At 40.1% G+C, this 16,270-nt stretch overlaps 1 non-coding gene across 1 annotated transcript; it reads left to right on the top strand.

Annotated features, from left to right (window-relative positions):
* The first annotated feature begins 418 nt into the window (after positions 1-418).
* Positions 419-525, top strand: LOC148571058 (small nucleolar RNA R71). Its single transcript, XR_015908536.1, has one exon. It is a non-coding gene; the product is annotated as a small nucleolar RNA R71 (small nucleolar RNA).
* Positions 526-16,270: the final 15,745 nt, after the last annotated feature.

Genomic DNA, 16,270 nt, shown 5'->3' on the forward strand with positions numbered 1-16,270 from the left:
TGCCACCATGTTGTCTTCTTGCTGGAGCTGCGGGCATTCATTAGTATAATGGCTATAATCAACACAAATTCTGTAGACTCTCTGTGGGACTAACTGTTGGCTTTGCTGTGCTGGAGAAGGTTGAGCTTGCTGAACTTGTTGTTGATTCAATTGCATATGCTTTAGCAAGTTGGTCATTTCACAGATACTCTGAGCTAGAGCAGTAGTCTCTCTGCTAGAGGATACTTCTGCAACGGCTTTTGAATGGCCTTGTTTCTGCCTGTGGTTCCTAGTAGATTCAGCTAAGTCACTGATCAATTGCCATGCCTCGTCAGTGGTCTTGTACTTCTTCATAGACCCATTGCTAGCACTTTCCAATGTGGTCTTATCTTAAGGCCTCATGCCCTGTGTGATATAGCTAAGTAACACTATCTTATCAATTCTGTGGTGGGGGCATGCTTTCAGAAGATTATTGAAGCACTCCCAGTATTCAAAGAGAGTCTCGTTGTCATCTTGAACAATCGTGGAAATGTCTTTCCTCAGTTTATCAGTAACTTCAGATGGAAAGAATTTTTCCAAAAATTCTTTTCTGAGTGTATCCTAGTTGGATACATTTGCTAGGGGTTGAGTGTAGAACAGGCTGACAGTAGAACAGGTTGCTTGGAAATCTCTCAGGTGCTTGATAGGCTCTTGAGTAGGTAAGCCATGAAACTTAGGCATCATGAGCAGTGCGGTCTTTATTTCAAAATCTGTAGCCACCGCTGGATGATGCGCTTGAAACGGTTGCATTGTAAAATCAGGGGCTCCTTCCTCCTGGATAGTAATTCTTCTAGGTTCTGCCGCCATGTTACCTGTATGTAAATCAACCGAATCAGTAAAACGGGAGCTGGTTTCTTCCTCAAATGGCGTTTCGAATCCGCCCTCAGAGAGGACTAATCGACGCCGAGCTCGCCTTATTTGTGAAATAGTTCTTTCAATTTCAGGATCGAATATTGGCAAGCTTGGATAAGGAAGTGAACGCATCATTTGACGGAAGAAACATGCAGCTCATAGTAGCAAAATAAAATAAAATGCAAATAAATAAATTCTAATTAATAACTTTAGCACTCTATTGCAATTCCCCGGCAACGGCGCCAAAAATTGATGCGGGCAGAAATTGGCGAATTAAAAATTGTTAATTTATATATGTTGCAAGTATAGTTCTTAACTCGCCAGAAATCTGCCTATCAATTTAAAAAGGTGTCATAGAAAATTGAAATTAAAATACTGGGAGTATGAGTCCCAGGTCGTCTCCCAACGAGTTGCAGAAAAGTGTGCAATTTTATTAATCAGATGTTTTCAAAGAAGTTTGAGTTGAGTAAACAGGAAATTAAATTGGTGAATTTGAATAATGTAAATAAAAGCTTTGACTGGGAGTTGATTAGTTGGAATCCCTATTATTGTTGGAATACTCTCAAGATTAATTGACAATTAAAGGTTGTCCTGTTTAGTTATCCTTTACTAGGTAAGGGAAAGTCAAACAAGTTGGAATGCTACATCTGTTCACAAGTTGCAATCAACTTAAATAAAAGAAATTGATGTTAGTGACTAGAAGGCAATCCAACCATAAACCCAAGTACAATTTTTTTTTAAGCTTTCCAACTCAAGGGTTCCTTTCAATCAATTCCCCATCAAGTTAGGGAACTACTCACTCATTGTGAATGTAAAATTCATAGCATATGAAAAGGAATTAAAGAAAGACATTGTAAATAAAAATCAAAATAGTCAATTAAAAATAAAAGTGACCCTTGTATTAAATAATCCTAAAAATATTCCAATGGTAAAATTAAACAAAGCAAAGAACATGGAAGAGTAAACCAAGTAAAGAAAACGAACTAGAATGACGAAGTCTTGATGAGGTAATAACTCTTCTCAGTGTCCCAATGCAAAGAGCAATCGAAAATTAAATCCTAAGAACTATGAATGTGTAGAGAGAAAACCTAGAGGAGGAGTAAACTAGATCTAAAACTAAAACTCTGTAGAATGAATGTTGTGTTGGTTTCTGCATGTTCTCTGGCTCTAGTCTGCTGTTTTAGACCTGGAGTTTTGCATCACATTCATGTTAACACTGCATTCTGCATCATTTCAGACTTAAAAAAAAAAAAAGCGAGCACGCGACGCGACCGCATCATCGACGCGTCCGCGTCGCAAGGAGATGGGAGACAATATTAATATGAACAGAGAGTTTCGCAGGAGCAGCGCTGGAGGCGTGCCAACGGCACAAATTACCCCATGCGGCCGCGTCGCTGATGCGACCGTGTCATATGGGAATAATGGCCTCCCACACGACTGCGTGCCCCACACGGCCGCGTGACCAGGATTTCGACGTCAAAAGAGTGCATGACCGAAAGTTGAGTTGGAATTAGGCTGGACCTGTGCTAGTAGCACAAGCCCTGCCACACGAACGTGTCACCCACGCGTCCGCGTCATATTGGGAATAAGGCCACCCGCGCAATCGCGTCGACCACGCGACCGCGTCACCCTGGATTTTGGCAATACTGAGTTTTGAACAGAGAGTTGTGCGACCACAAGGCTGCACTCGCGGCACTAGCACAAATCAAGTCACGCGATCGCGTGCCCCACGCGTCCGCGTCACCCAACCTTATCACGCACCACGCGATCGCGTCACCCACGCGACCGCGTTGCTAGCGTCGCACAACCTATCCAGATTAGTGCTAATTTTCTTATCTTCTCTTTTCTTTTCTAATCCTAATTTCTTTCTTCTCTCTCCTTTCTCACTTTCTTTTTCTTCTTCTCATCCTTTTTCCCTCTCATTTTATTTTACTTCATTTATTTGCATATTTCATTCATTGCATTATTCTCATTGGTGTTGGAGTTTTATTTGGATAAGTGCCTTATTTTATTTGAGCACGTGGCTACTCGGAGAAGAGATTTGACAATTGACATTTACTTATGGTTCTCATATACATTTGGATTACATTATTTTCATCCCTATTTTAACTTGCATACCCAATGTATTTGGGATTATCATTCACAATTATCATCATTACACATGCTCTTTAATTTGGCACATTTATTACTTGATGCTTGAGCTATGCTTCTCATGCCTATTATTTGCATGTTCTTACCCTCTTGCATCTAATTATTTTGAATTGCCCTTTTTAATCTTTATTGTTGTCTTCCCTACATGTTGTAGCTACCATGTAGATGGACTATCATCTTTCCTTTGGCATTCCTTATCACTTGGAATTTCCTCCCTTCCGGTCTTAGTTTTCTATATTTCACACTCTTCCTTTTTCTTCTTCTTTAGGCATGGGTACCAAGAAAGGAAAAGAGAAGGCCACTAACAAGACACCAGCAAGGAAAGGAACCAAGAGATCTCCAACTAAGGCGCCTCCATCTACAAGCGTCAGTTGGAGCAACCCGTCCACCTGCACATCTCAGCATGCACCGAGGACGGTGCAATCTTTAAGTGTGGGGAGGTCGATACCGATCTCCATGGGTTAGTTATTTCCTGACTCAACACTAAAATTTTTATTTTATTTGTTTGTTCATTGTTGCATTTGCATGTTTGATTGCATATTTGTTTATTTTTTGCATATTTTACCACTTGGTTGAAGTAATATTTTCTTTTTCAAGAAACCTTTTAGAGCATTTCACTAATTTGAATAAAATTTAATATTACACTTGTTTGAAGAAATATTATACTGGAACATGGTTTAGAGCTTGAACACACAAAACCTATGAGATTTTGAGCCTATTTGAATTTGTTGCATTTTATCAACCAATATTTTTTTTAGTGTGTATTTTTCTCTCTAAAATTGTGATCTTTGTCTTGCTTGATTCTATATTTTCATGGTTTGATGTATGCATACACTTACATGATTGAGGCCTTTATTTCACTGAGCTTACATACCCATATGGCCTTACCTTTCATTATCCCTTGCAAACCAATTTTGAGCCTATTGTACCCCTTTGTTCTTTTTATTTAGCACATCATTAACTCTAAGCGGAAAACAATAATGTCCTTAATTTGAATCCTTAGTTAGCTTAGACTAGTGAGAGTGCTTATGATTTAAGTGTGGGAAATTGGGTTTGAAAATATTTGGTTTGAGAATTGAGTATGTTAGAATTTTCTAAAAATGTGAAAGAAATGTTTAGGATGCATTCAATAAATTAATCATATGTATTGAGAAAAACAAAAGAAAATATATATATATATATATATATATATAAAGAGAAAAAGAAAAGAAAAAGAGCAAATAAGTAAGAGGGGACAAAATGCCCCAAAGTTAAGTGTTGAAAGCAATGCATATGTACTGTACTTGAAATTTGAATGCATGAATACATGGAAAACATGGTTAATGGACAGTTGGGTTTTTTGTATTATGATTACATGGATTGTTTAAGTTAGGTGGAAAGTTTAAGTTAATTAAGGATTCAGATTTTAGTCCACTTGGCCAAATACAATCCTACCTTGACCCTAACCCCATTACAACCCTTAAAAGACCTCTTGATATGTGTATCTGTGCATTAAATTTATGTTGATTGTTAGATGAAGAGCAAGCCTTAGAAAGCAAGGTTAGTAGAGAATTGAGAGATCGAACCTTAAACACCTGAGTGATTAGAGTGTATACACTACCAGTAAGGGTTCGATGCTCAATTCCTTGTTCCCTGCTTTCATAAGCTATTTTCTTCTTACAAGTCTATTTGTGCTTCATTTTTATGATTTGAATTAGTGAAATCCAGTTCATATTTGTTCTTGAAAGATTTGTTTATTTTTAACCAAGTAGGTAGAAACATCTTAGCATGTAGTTACATTCATAGGTTGCATTTCATACCATTCCTCTTCATCTTTATAGCTTCTCTTGAGCTTAGCATGAGGACATGCTAGTGTTTAAGTGTGGGGAGGTTAATAAACCTCTATTTCATGGTTTATCTTGTGCTCATTTGAGTGGATTTTATCAACTCTTTACCCACTTATTCATAATATTTGCATGGTTTTATATTTCCTTCCTGATTTTGTGCTATGATTGAAAACATGCTTCTTTGATCTTATATTTGCTTATTATTAATCCTCTCTTATTAACATTAGATGCCTTGATATGTATGTTAAGTGATTTCAGATATAATAGGGCAGGAATAGCTCAGAGGATAGAAAGGAAGCATGCAAAAGTGGAAGGAATACAAGAAGTTGGAGAAATTGCTAAGCTGTCCAGCCTGACCTCTTCGCACTCAAACGGCTATAACTTTAGCTATAGAGGTCCAAACGACGCGGTTCCAGTTGCGTTGGAAAGCTAACATTCGGGGCTTCGATTTGATATATAATATGCTATAGTTTTTCTGACGCTAGGTGACGCGACCGCGTGATCCATGCGGCCGCGTCGCAGTGACGGAAATCCAGCGTGGTTGAATTCGAGACCAGCGAATTCTGGGCTATTTCTGACCTAGTTTGCAGCCCAGAAAACACAGATTAGAGGCTATAAAGTGGGGGAATGCATCCATTCATAAGGAGGCTCTCATAATTCATAATTTTAGGAGTAGATGTAGTTTTTAGGGAGAGAGGTTCTCTCTTCTCTCTTAGGATTAGGATTTAGTATTTCTCTTAGTTTTAGGAGTGACTCTCAATCCCAGGTTTAATATTCCTTTTACTTTATATTCCTCTTTTTACTTTCAGATGCTTCAATGCTTGTATTAGATATGTTGCCCAATTGGCTTATGAACTTTTCATGTTAAGATCTGCATGTTTTATTTAATATTATTTGAGGTATTTCAGATTTGAGATTGCTTTGCTTTATTTATATTAATGCTTTTCATTTAATTTAGATATTTTCTTCCTTTTGGCTTTGGTTAGGTAATTGGTAACACTTGAGTTGTCAAACTCAGGAGTGGTTGAAATTGGCAGATTCTACTTGATCTAGATCTCTCTAAAGCTAGTCCTCCCACAAGGATTGACTAGGACTTGAGGATCAAGCTAATTAGTCCACTTGACTTAACTAAGTGGGATTAAAAGCCAATTCTCATCACATCTGATAAGGATAACAAAGACAGGATTTCCAGTTCTTCATACTTTGTCAAGAGTTTATTTTATTATTATTATTTTATTTTATTTGTCATATAACATATTCCCACCTTACTTCCTAAACCCCAATTTACAAACTCATAACCAATAATAAGAACATACCTCCCTGCAATTCCTTAAGAAGACGACCCGAGGTTTGAATACTCGGTTAACAATTTTTAAAGGGGTTTGTTACTTGTGACAACCAAAACGTTTGTAAGAAAGGTTGATTGCTTGGTTTAGTAACTATACTTACAACGAGAGTTTCTATAACCTCTAAACCATCAATCTTTAGTTCTTCAATGGCCTCACTCATGCTCAATGCAATTCAGGACATCAATCAATGGAAATAAAGAATCAAGCAACACCAAGATTACAATCATAGAAGAGATATATCGCACAATGAAGAAAGTTAGTGGTTAAAATGTGTTACCACTCAATATAGCTCAAAAACTCACAAGGTAATTGTTCTTTACTCTTCTATGTTCCAAAATAAAATCATTCAAGCAAGTTTGAAAATAGTTTTCTCAATCAATTCAATAGCATGCCCTTGACAAAATTCTTGGAAAATTTTGTTGTCTTTCACCAAGATTATTTCCTATATGTATGTATGATGTGATGGATGCAAAATTTCTCAAATTTTCTTAGTTCTTTTCCTAATTTTCAACAAGAAAAAAGTAACATGAACAATTAGGATCAAGATAACCAGGCATAACCTATTCACATCATCCAATCACAATCCATAATTATACTATATTCCAGCAATATAAGGAATGCAATATATATGCATATACTAGATGTAACTAGAAGCAACTAATATATATATACCAAAGTACTAACCAGCGGTGCATAAGTCAATGTACTATAAATATCCACAAAAAGCATAATAAAGACTGAAAATAAACTAAAATGACAAGTGTTCGGAAGAGAATATTTACACCCACAAAATAGTAGAACCTCCCCCACACTTAGATGGTGTACGGTCCTCCGTGCCAAAAATGGACCGGGAAAATAACTCTATGAAGCTCCACCGCCTGGCGGTGGTGGGTGGTGCTGACGCTGATAGACAATAATGGCGCTGGATGGCTGTGTGGTGGTATGTGCTTTCGGCTCGACTACAGCTACCGGCTCCTCAACTCGCGGCTCTGCGGCTCTATGCTCCTCAACTCTCTTAACTACTACCTCTTCAGTCGTGGGCTCCTCAGGTGGCTGGACTACCTGGCCAGCTTCAACTGCTGGCTCCTCAGATGCAGGCTCCTCGGCCTCTGGCTCTGGTGTATCTGGAGAAGGTGGTCCAGGGTCTCTACCCTCAAACTTTGCCACTATCCACTGGAAGCGGCGAGCGTTGCGGCGCTCATAGCGGTGGATGGCCTGAAGGATCTCCTGACACAACTCATATAGTGTCTGAGGTCAGGGTATGGGTGCGGGTGTTGAAGGAGGTACTGAGGGCTCTGCTGCTGCTGATGGAGGCTCAATAGTCTTCCTCTTCTTCTGAGGCGGCCCGTCATAATCTCCGTATGGCAGATACGGCTACTTACTGATGTAGACGGACGTCCGATCTATTGGGCGTCTCTCTACACCAGACAAGGCTGCTAATCTGGTGATGAGGGATGGGAAGAAAATGTTAAATTTCTGCTGTAGGTTCACCTTCATCATCGACTCTCTAATTAGGGAAAGAACAAAGATCATCTTCCCCTCCAGAATGGCCCATAGTATCACTGCCACACAAATCCTGATATGCGTGGCATGCGTGCTCGGAAGGATATAATCGGCAATGATCTGCTGCCAGATCCTTGCCTCTGGGTTGAGGTCCGTGCACGCAATGCTCGCAGGGACAGGCTGCTCTCCTTTGCTATATTCCCACTTAGCCTCAGGCTTGCCAATCTTTTTCAGGACCGCATCCAAAGAAATTTTGCCCGTGGTGACGTCCGTCATTATTTGAGTGTAAGCGTCCCTAGCCAGAGGAATATATGGAATGTCCAAGAGGGCCTCTAAAGCAGTATTAGAGGTGTCCATGGTGACACCTCTCAGAAAAATGGTTTGGGCATCCCTCTTAAGGAGATTGGCGTAAAATTCCTTGACCTGGTGTTCATTTACTTCCACCGGGTCAGATTTTACGAATCCCCAATGATAAAAATTGATTCTGTTTAGAATGGTATTTGTGTATTTCTCAGGCAGGTTTAGCTTCCTCTTATAATGAAAGGCACGCTTTTCTAGCTTCTTATATTGTTCTTGGGCCTTGAAATTGATGAAAGTGTCTGGATGGTCACTGGGAGGCACGGGAGGAGGGCGAGCCAAGGGGTTGGCTTTTTCCTTTCCCTTGTGGCCCATCCTAAAAAAGACAAAAATAGAATACAACTCAGGGAACAGATAAAATTACAGAAAGAAGAAGAATATAATTAAACAATTCAATTAAGAGCCAGTCAGATAAACAAATGCCAATCAGGGAAAAACATGTGTAAACAGTAGAATGTTCCAAAGAGAATGCATTTTCCCAAAATCAAGCAACCTAAGTGACAAATGAATGAATGAACAAACAATGAAAGCATACGTAGGACTTAGGTGTATTATGTATGTGAATTGAGTTCAAGGAGATTGATTAGTGCCATTGTGCCTTGTAAATTGGAAGAGTTTGGAAAAATTAGCACAATTGGCAAAAATCAAAGTCAGAGTGAAAGCTTGCACTCATCAATGTTGAAAAGGTAGGAATTGAGCACATATACATAGCCTTTTGTCTGAAGCAATGATTGATTGAAAAAGAAGGTACATTGCTCAAAAACTTAAAGGAACAAGTGGCTATGTGTATGGTTACTAATGTTAAGGATACATGAATAAGCAATTGCTCAAGCAATGTTTGTGCTGCTACCAATGTCACCAAACAGGTTGCAGAATTGGAAGTTTAAGGCTAGTTTGGTGTATGCATGAAAAGCAGTGGCAATCATCGCATAATGCAGTGGCTAGCATGCTATGCACTTAAATACACCAAATAGAATGATCAAAGATGCGAAGACCAATCCAAATTGGTTGCTAGACATAGTCAGCAAAGAAGTGCATAATGGCATGTTAATTATCAAAGGATGAAATGCTCAGCAAAATTTTGACATCAAACACAATAATTACAAAGGCAAAGTGAAGCTCAGATTGATGTTTTCAGCAGGGGCTCAGAATATACAGTAAGCAAATCATCTCAGACAGCAGTTACTTTTAACAGAATATGTTGCACAAGCATGAAGTAAGAATGCAGAATGGCAAGAAAACCAAAAGCTATGGTGATCAGTCATAGAAAGTTAGTCAAAAATTCCATTCATGCAATTTAATAAGCATAGCATGCGCAAAACTCAGTAGCAGCAAGCATAGTTCAATATTCATGGCAGCAGTCACCGTTCAAGTAAGAACAGCCACATCATCCACTCCAGAAAACAATCCAAAATATTCAGCCAACATCACATATATCCATTCCAGAAAACAGAAGTCAACTATCCTAATACCACCTAATAACTAAAGTAGAATTAAAAATCAAAACTAAGAAGAAGCAGTAATATGAGACAGAAAAGAAATGGAACAGGAGAGGGAAAACAGGGGTCAAACCTGTAATGCCGAAGAAGGAGAAGGTGGATGAAGGCAGGTGAGGGTGAGGTGGAGAGGGTCGCAGCGGCACAGGGTTCGCCGCTGCTGGTTGCTGCTCATCGGAACGGAAGGGGCGCGGCCTAGGGCTAGCACAAGCGCAGAAGCAGGGAAGGGAGAGAGAGGGAAAGTGGGGTAATGAAGAAGAGAGAAGGAAAACGAAAGAGGGAGAGAGAGAGAGAGTCAGCGGTGGCAATGTGGTCGCCACCAGTGGTGGTTAGTCGCGGGGGGAGAAAGGGGTTGGGTGAGTGTGTGTTCAGAGGAGGAGAAGAAGGGGTTGGGGTAAGGTAAGGAAATGAAGCGCGAGCCCCTGATCTTTTCGAATTAATGTTTGAAAAGTGACCTGTGCGGACACACAAGTCGTGTGCGGACACAGGGAGAAAGAAGGAGTGTGCGCGCGTACAGGTTCGTGCGAGTGCGGCGAGCAGGAGGTGAAATGCAACCTGTACGGGCGCACAAAGGGTGTGCGGTCACACAGAAGAGGGAGAAGGTTTGGGTGCATACGCATAGCTTGTGTGTGCGCCGCTACCAGGGGATGTTGGTCAAGCTGTGCGGGCGCATAGAGGGATGCGCTCGCACACGGGGTCTTTTTTTTTTAAAGGAGAAGGGCGCGTGCGGCCACACGCATGGTGTGCGGACGCATAAAAGGGAAAATATGGGGGTGTGCACACGCACAAGCCGTGCGTGTGCTGCGAACTTAGGGGCTTTTGGGGGTGTGCGTGCGCACATTGCGTGCGGACACACAGGGATGGGAAAACAGGGGATCTGTGTGCACGCACAAGGCTGTACGGATGCACAGGTCTCTGCTCCTGCAACAAAAATTTTGGCTCTAAGGCACCAAAATTGACATTCCAAGCAAGTTTTCGAGTTCCAGAACATCACAAAACTCCCAAAAACACCTTATTTTACTGAAACTACTCAACAAACATCAAAATAAAACAACCAACCAACCAAACCAACCAATTATTCATGAAACAAAATCTAAAAGAGAGAAGGTTAGAAGGATATTACCATGGTGGGGTGTCTCCCACCTAGCACTTTGGTTTATAGTCCTAAGTTGGACTTGATGAGGAGATCCTTGTTAGGGTGGCTTATGCTTCCACTCCTCCTTGAATCTCCAACCAAGTTTGCTATTGATTTGACCTCTGGGGTCCCAATTAAGTTGCATCAAACTTATAAGAGACTTCAAGCTAGTAATGAGGATCCTTAAGTATTTATTCTTGAAATTAATGCCCGGATCCCATACTTGAGTTCCTCTATCACCATTGATACGCTTGTCCACTCTCCGGAGTCTACTAAAGCAACTCTTGCACCAAAATTGAGCTCCAAATATCGGATTGGCTCCGATAATGAACTTCCTATTCTTTAGCCAATCAACATTCTTCTTTTCACCATCCACTACTCTAAGAAAGGTTCGAAGTTGACCGTCCGTCTCTACAACAGCATATTGATGTGGGCCTAGAAATCTTGTTAGAGAAGTCTTCGCCCGCTCAATTTGTTCTTGCACAACTAACTTCACTTCTTGGTAATTAATGTCTTCCTCAACCTCTTTTGAATCTTCTTCATCATCACTCAAGTAAAAAATTGGAGGTTGTGTGAAGTCCACATCAACGTCTCCTTCCAAATCCAATAAAGGAGGTTCACGAAGGTCATAGAAGGAATTACCCAAGTTGGACAAAAAATATTGAATGATGGAATCCTCTTGATCAATTCCTATCCATTCTTCATTTATCTCCTCTTGCACTTCATTTTGTGACTTGACATCTTTTTCTTGATTTTGCAATTCTTCTTGCACTCCACACTTTTCACTTGGTTCCATGCATTCATCCACTATAGTTTCTTGCTTGTGGCATGAACGCAATGAAGCTAAATGACCCAAAGCCTTGGCTAAGGTAGACATGACTTGCTCTTGCTTATTCTGGAACTCTTGTTGTTCTTGAATGAGCATGAAAAGTACTTCTTGTGTGGCTTGATCCATGTATGAAGATGAAGATTGAGGTGATAAAGGTTGACAATCAAACTCATGAGGGTAAGGGTCTTGGTTTTGTGTGTAGTGAGGGTGTGGTGTGTAAGATTGGTGTGAAAGAGTCATTAAGAAAATATAAACAAAAATATACTAACAAAAACAAACAAACAACCAAAAAGAGCTATTTACACTATTAACATATTCACAACAACCAAAAGTTATAACACCATTTGCAATCCCTAACAACGGCGCCAAATTTGATGAAGAGAACTATTGCTAGTCTAGATTTTCACAAAACAGAATTCCGTCGTCGAAAGTATAGTCTAGATCAACAATGAATTCCCCAATCAAATAATTCAATTCAAAACAATGAAAATACCAATTCCCAAACTCAAAGGGAAGAGCTCGACCTACTTCCAGAAGTCTGAGAAAGAGTTCGGATTAAAGAGGAAATGATAAAGCGTCGAATGGCCTCAAGGTATAATCAGAGAGTAGTCAAGTGAAGCTTCGCCAACAATGATCTCATCCTAATCCGAAACGACATCGGAGCAGGTCAATCAGGAGAAGAAAAGCTAGCAGCTAACTGGAAAGGACCTTACCGTGTTATAGAGGTACTAAGAAAAGGTTACTACAAGGTGTCCAACCTGGAAGGATGAGAGCTACCATGGTCTTGGCATGCATGTAACCTGAGAAGCTACTATAGTTAGAAAGTGATAAAAATCTTAAGTCTAGGTGCACTCTTTTTCCTGAAAAGGTTTTTTAGTGAGGCGCCAGGCCAAGATCTACAAAATTTCCCAATTAAGAAGGGTAAGCACTTATATGTATATACTCTTGTCTATTTTATATATTTTACTTGAATAAAGCTTTTCAGATTCCATAATAAGGTTATTTACCAAGATGTATTAATCTGAGTGCAAGAATTCACTCTCTGAATATGACAAGGTCGGCAAGATGAAAACCAAATTCATCACTCGATCACGACAAAGTCGGCAAGATGAGAACCAAACTCATCGCCCGATTACTAGGAAGTCAGCAAGGTGAAAGCAACAAAAACAGATTAATGCAGGAAGTTATAAAAAGCAATCCATAAAAAGTGGTCTGACGTGGTCTTAATAAAAATGGATTACTAAAAATAACTTAAGAAGGGCCGACAAAAGAAGAAGTCAGACCAAGCAAAGCGACGAAAGTTATAAAAAGTAATTGATGAAGAGAACTATTGCTAGTCTAGATTTTTACAAAATATAATTCCGTCGTCGAAAGTATAGTCTAGATCAACAATGAATTCCCCAATCAAATAATTCAATTCAAAACAAAACATAAACCGAGAGTAATGAAACCTCAGGTCGTTCTCCCTAGGATGCAAATGAAATGTTACTTCTTTCGGTTGTGAAGAGGGCAAAAAGGGGTTTTACAATCAAAGAACAAAAGATTAAAAGAACTAAGCGATAAAAGAACTAAACAATGATCAAAATTGAGAATTGATGCAAGCAAGGGTAAATAGAATCAAAACTAGTGAAAATGCAAATAAAGAGCCTCGACTTGCAAGTGAGGATCCAAGGAATCCTATCATTGCCATAACCACAACTATGGTAATTATCATGAGTCAATCTCGCCTAGTCAACCCCAACCATCGAGGAGTAAGTCAAGCAAGCATAATTGACCTTAATCCATAAGTCCTAACTAACTTACCAAACTAGTTGATAAAAGGCTGGCGTCAATGGAAACAAGAGCCAACTAATTACCCAAGAATTACCACTAAATGTCGGATATTATGACTCTAGTATCCTAGGAACTCAGACCACAAGCCAAGGATGGAAAATCTACTCAAAATCTAGAGTTGGCATTTTCACAAACACCTTGTGTGCATAAAAGTGAAACATGGAAATTTGCAAAGTAAATTGTAAAACTATAACCAACTATCAACAAAACCAAATATAAACAAGCAATCAACCATAAGGGAATTCTTGTCTGTGTGCGTGCACGCAAGGCTGTGTCGCACGCACACTTTGCTATGTGTGCTTTTCCTTGTTTTCTTCATGTTTTCTCCCTTGTACATGCTTTCTTCCACTTTTATCCTTCCGTTCTTGCCTTCAGGGCCTAAAATCACTCACAAACCATATCACAGCATCGAATGGCACAAAGGTGGGATTAAATTGCTCTATTAAAGCACAAAATTGCATGTTTTCATATTTAAGATCAAATTAGGGATCAAACACAAAAGTATGCTATTCTGGTGCTTAAGTGTGAGTTCATATGCTAAAATCCATTCAAAGTGAGTCAAAATATACCGTCAAATATGGCTTATCAGTAATCCATAGAAAGAGACCTGGCGAGGTCTGAGTAAAAATGGATTACTAAAAATAACTTAAGAGGATTCGACAAGAAAAAGTTGAACCAAACCCATCAATGCAAAAGTTATAAAAAGTAAATCCATAGAAAGAGGCTTGGCGAGGTCGGAGTAAAAATGGATTACTAAAAATAACTTAAGAGGGTTCAACAAGAGAAGTCGACCAATGAAAGCGGTATCTCAAACCAACATGAAGTCGACCATCCAAAGCATGCGCTAAAAGAAGCGCAGCCCTGTCCAAAAAGCCACATTACAACAACACGGCTATCAAAATTGTTCAAAAACTAACTAAAAAGGTTCTGCCAGAACACTAAACAGTTGTCGAGCAAGTTATCCCCAAGGGTCATCTCACCCAACCAGAAGACAGACAAAAGATCTAATCAAAAATTACAAAGTTTGCAAAAGAACAGTCAGCAATTACTAAAAAGACTCAGAAGGTGACTTGAAAGAGGGCCTCAAGAGTCCAAAAGAATTTTTGTTTATCTATTAAGTTGCATAGAAGCAACTAACAGTCAAAGGAGCCAGGTTATAATCAAAGTTACAAAAACTAGAGTTCAAAAGCCCACAAGTCGGGCTGTGGAGATAAAAACACATAAATCATAAGGGATGCAAGGTTTCCCTAGTAGCAGCATCAGTGGCAGAAGGAGGAGGAATGATGTTCACAGGGACGGCGTCCACGGTTCCATCCTTGCGGTTAAGAATTTCACAATCCGGATCAGGCCGGGAAGGGTCGACCTCAGCTGAAGGATTTGAAGAAGTCATGGCAGTAGAAGCTTTGGCTGACGGGGTAGGAAGAGGCTCATCATCTTCATCATCAGGAGCTGGTACTATCTTTCCCTCCTCCACTACGTTGTCCAGGCTTAAGAGAGTCAGGTCGAGTTCAGGAGCAAGAACTCGGACATGCGCTTTTAAATTTTCATATGCACCCGTCACAATATCGACCAGATGGTTCTGAAGATCAGCGTAATCTACAAGAGCATTTTCAAGCCTCCCCCTCATCTCTAACACCTCGTCATAAGTACGGGTGTAACTCTCCTTATGCTTAGTTGCCATCTTCTCTGCCAAGTTTGCAGCTGCCTCAGCCTTGATGGCCCTCGACTTCTCCTTCTCCAAATCCAACTCCAGCTTAATAACCCTGGCATCAAACTCGTCCTTCAGACCTTTGATCCTATCAAATTCTGACTTAGCATCCTCCAAAAACTCCTTAGTTGCATGAACTGTGGAACCCTGGATAGTTCGAGACAAAGCTGCACCCATATGGGCCATCCAAATGCTACTACTAGTAATGAAATTCAAATGACGAAGAATGGACACATCGTCCATGGGAAGTCGACCAAAGGGGGCAATTTTATTGTTAACAAATCCCACTACATCAAAATCTGGGGCATCCAAGTCAAAAGGCTCAACAATTTAATTTTTTGTTTTTTAGGAGGAGGGCCAACAGTAGGAGAAGAGGTAGCATCAGTAGATGAACGAATTGGGTCAGAAGGGATAATTCGGACCTGAGGAGTAGGAATAACCCTCCTCAGCCCGGAAGCACTCGAAGTTGGTTTCTGAGGAGGAACTTGAGAAGACTCTCCCTCCGCAGTCTTGGCCGAGATGTTAGAGGCAGCTGTCGCCTTCTTAGCTCGACGATAAGCCTTCATGGAATCCACAGACTTCACCATTTCTGAAATAGGAAGACAGACAAAACAAAGTTACAATTAAGAAAGGGATATATTGACAAACAAACAAGCAAAGAAAAGCTACAAATAAAAGTCAGCAACTACCCAATTCAGTCCGGAAAAGGGAAGGATCTCCCAAAAACTTCTTTGTATCAAGATGGGGAGGCTCTCCCCAAATTTCCTCTAACACATTTAGAAAGGCCTGCTCGACCTCATCCAAACTATCCCAGGAATACCTAGATACTACTACGTTCTTCTGCCAGCACAAAGGGAAGGAAGGCTCATCATTCTCATCCAAAAAGAAGGGCCGAGCTCCCTCAACAGCTCGGACCTTGAAATAATAGTTTTTAAAGTCCCTAAAGGACTCGTCATACATGGAGAAAACCTTCTTTCCCTGAGCGGATCGGAAGGAAATCCAGGAGGCTTTCTTCTTAGCAGCCCCAGGCTTCGTCAACACAAAAAGATAGAGAAAAAGAGTTTGGGTAGGTCGGATTTCCAATTCCTGACACAACAATTGAAAGATTTTTATAAAGCCCCAAGAGTTCGGGTGGAATTAAGAAGGAGCCACATTACAAGGCCACAACAACTCGGTCTCAAAAGGGGTAAAAGGAATGGTAATATTCAACTGA

The sequence above is a fragment of the Arachis ipaensis genome, chromosome B3 (assembly GCF_059453495.1).
Source record: "Arachis ipaensis isolate K30076 ecotype BB chromosome B3, ASM5945349v1, whole genome shotgun sequence".
Classification (NCBI taxonomy): Eukaryota; Viridiplantae; Streptophyta; class Magnoliopsida; order Fabales; family Fabaceae; genus Arachis; species Arachis ipaensis.